This window comes from Pteropus medius, unplaced genomic scaffold, assembly GCF_902729225.1.
Source record: "Pteropus medius unplaced genomic scaffold, Ma_sr-lr_union100, whole genome shotgun sequence".
NCBI classification, from domain to species: Eukaryota; Metazoa; Chordata; class Mammalia; order Chiroptera; family Pteropodidae; genus Pteropus; species Pteropus medius.
In genome coordinates, this window is record NW_024352787.1 from 16,091,361 (window position 1) to 16,095,063 (window position 3,703).

Genomic DNA, 3,703 nt, shown 5'->3' on the forward strand with positions numbered 1-3,703 from the left:
TCCCCACTTCTCTGCTTTCTGCCCTGATCCCTGGGCACTGCCGTTGGCAATGTGGAGCTCACGGCAGGGTTGTTCAGGGAACCCACAGCACCTTCTCCCTTGCCTCTCATCCTGCATGGATCTTTGACTACGAGAGGCAGCTTCTTTGTTTCTCCCAGTCTACTGCCCAACTCCTGGGGTTCTGACCTATGGTAGCTCTTATGCACAGATCCCACGCTCAGACATGCTGGTGTGCAGTTTGGGTGTTTTTGTTGAGTTTTAGATGTTCAGCTTTTTCTGTTTTAAGGGTAGAAATCTGGGACGTCTCTCACTCTGCCATGTTGCTGATGTCACTTCAGTCATTATTTTTAAAATAAATTTTCAATCCCTTTCTCTTGCTCTTCTCCTTCTGGTACTCCTCTAATCCAAATGTTGCTATGTTTCATGTTGTCCCTGGGCCCCTTAGACTATTCTTATTTTTGTTATTCTTTTTTCTTTTTGCTATTGGATTGGGCTTTTTTTGCTACCTTGCTTTCCAAAACTCTGATTCAATCTTCTGCTTCATCTGATCTGATTTTGATTCCTTCTAGTGTATTTCCCATTTTAGTTATTGTATTCTTCATTTCAGACTGGTTCTTTTTTATGGTTTCTGTAGTTTGTTTTATGTTTACTATCTTTTTGTTGAAGTTTTCACTACGTTGACTTATTCTTTCCCTACGTTCATTGAGCATCCTTATATGTAATGTTTTGAGCTCTGTATCTGTTAGATTGCTTTCCTCCATTTTGTTTTGTTCTTTTTCTGGAGTTTTCTTCTGTTTTTTTTTGTTCTTGTTGTTAGTTTGTTTCTATGCATTAGGTAGATCTGCTGTGTCTTTCAGTCTTGTCAGAGTGTTCTTATGTGGTAGATATCCTGTGGGCCCTTTGGTACAGTCTTCCTGGTCACCTGAGTTGGGTCTTCCAGGAATGTCCCTTGTGTGGATTGTGTTTGCTGTCTTGTAGTTGAGCCCTGATTGCTGTTTGCTCATCAGTGAGTAGAGTTAACTTTCAGTTTGACTGGCTACAAAGACTGGCCACAATGGGGGCTGACACCACAAAGTAGGATAGACCCCAGAGTGGCTCTGGTGCCTGCCAAGTCCAGTCTTTAAGTGTGTCATTTGCGATTTTAATCATATCATGCCCCTCTGTGACAGCCAATGACTTTTTAAAAATTTTTAATTAGTTTCAAGTATACAGTATATTGGTTAGACATCTATATAGTTAGTAAAATAATTCCCTCAATTGCTCCCTCCCTCCTCTGACCCTTCACCTAGCCAATGTACTAATGCTAACTGCATCCCTTATGCCGTGTTTCCCATCCCTGTGACCATCCATCAGCTACTAATTTGTACTTCTTTAACCCTTCACCCCATTCTCCCAGCCCCTCAAACACCCCTCCCCTCTGTCCATCACCAAATTGTCCACTATATTTATGAGTCTGTTTTTGATTAGTTTGTTCTTTTTATTCCTTAAATTCCGCATATAAATGAAATCATATAGTGTTTATCATGCTCTATCTGACTTAAATACCTTCTAGGTTCATCACAGCAATATCTTTTTCCATTCCCTTCCTTTTCATATGTAGGGGTCTTGTTTTCTTATCCTTTCAGCAACTCCATCCCTGGGTCAGCGCACTTAATTCTTTTCCATTTAAGGCACTTATTGATAGAAATGTAGTTGTTACCATTCTTTATTCCTGTTTTTGCTACATGTTTTTTCTTCTTAAACATGTCTCTCCAACATTTCCTGTAATTCTGGCGTGGTGGTAATTCTTTTAGTTTATTTCTGTCTGATAAGCTCTTTATCTGTCCTTCAACTCTAAATGATAATTTTGCTGGATAAATTATTCTTGGTTGTAGATCCTGGGTCTTCATCCTGTCATTTTTTTTTTTTTTTTTTGCCAAGCCCTATCCTGCATAGTCTCTCTTGAGAAATCAGCTACCAGTCATATGAGTGTTCCCTTATATGTAATTATTAGTTTTTCTCTTGCACCTTTTAAAATTCTTTCTTTGTATTTAACCTTTGGCATTTTAATTATGATGTGTCTTGGTATGGACTTCTTTGAATTTCTGATTTTTGGAATCCTCTGAGGTTTCTGGGGTTTTATGTCCATTTCCTTCACCAGATTAGGGAAGTTTTCCATCATTATTTCTTCAAACAGCTGTTCAACATCTTGATTTTCTTCACTTACACCAATCATAAAAATATTTGGAGCCTTAATAATATCCCTTATCCTCCTTAAATCATCTTTATATTCTTGGCATCTTTTTCTCACCATTCTGAGTGTCCTGATTGGCTTTCCTGTCCTCTAGATAGGGCACATGATCCTCTTCTTTATTCACCTTGTTTATTTCTTTGTTTATTCCATTTAATATACTTCTCATCTCAGATAATGTGTTCTCCATTTCAGACTGGTTTCCTCTTATAATCTCCATCTCCATTTTTATCCCTTTGTTGGAGTTCTCTACATTTCCCAAAAGTTCATTGAGCATCTTTATAACCAGTGTTTTGAACTCTGCACCTGTTAGATTACTTGACTCCATTACATCTGTTCTGTTCTCTCATATGGTTTCTTCTTCTTTGTCTTCCCATTTTGGCTGTCTTTCCATGTCTGTTTCTATGTACTAAGCAAAACTCCTAAGTCTCCTGGTCTTATTAGTGTGGATTTATGTAGTAGGTGTCCAGTGGCACAGTCTTGAGAAAGGTTCTGCTGCAGATCAAATTTAGCCCAAGCCTCTACCCCTCTGGGGCCACCTGGCAAGATTCAGCAAGCAATCCACAGATGCTTGCTTATGGTTGCCTCAAAAGGCCACACCAGAAACTGAGGCCAGCTGCCTCTAGTGTGTGTCAAGATGCTGCTCAGCAAAGAGTACCTGATTCATTGAGGATATACCTGGATGTGGCTTAGGTAGGGCCTGAGTTGGGAGAGGCAGGGTTTCAGGGAATCCTCTGGGTGGAGTGACCTCTGTTATCCAGTTTGATGACATCACAGCTATGGTGGCGCTGTGTCCAGTGCACTGGTAGTGGGGAGGGCTCAACAGGGAACAATGGATACCACCGGCACTTCTGTAAGGAGCAAATTTCGCTTTGGTCCTCACTCTAACAATATCTCTCTGCAAGTCCCTCATGCCCCCTGCACGCAGCCAAATGGGCACTGGTGCTTAGAGTGAGCTGGTCCATCACCATGAAAATCCGCTCGCCGATGCAGCCCCTTTAAGAGGCTTCTGCCACTGCCACTGCTGCAGCCTTCGTCTCACTCAGCCGCTGGGAATCGAGCAGCCCCACGTCTTCACCCCGTCCTACCTTCTGCCATTGCAGCATGATTTCTTGGATTTCTCTGTAGTTGTATGGCTTATTCATCTAGATCCCAGGTGATTTTTCCTTGCTGCTGTTTCTTGTTTCCGTCACAACTTTGATTTGGTTGCCGGTGGGATGAACAGAGCCTCTATCATCTACGCCATATTTTTCAATTCAGCTTGAGGAAGTGTTTTTAACTGCCCTCATTTTTTCCCCTCTGAAACCCTGAAAGAAGTTGCTCTTGAGCTTTTAGAAGCCAGTTGTAGACAGGCCTTTTTCCCTCCCTTGTGAGTGGCATGGCCCATGCTCTGCTGTGCCCCACTGGTGTTCCCTCCTGTCCTGTCCCTCTGTCCCTCTGTCCCTCTGTGGGTCTCAGGGTCACCTAGCCAAT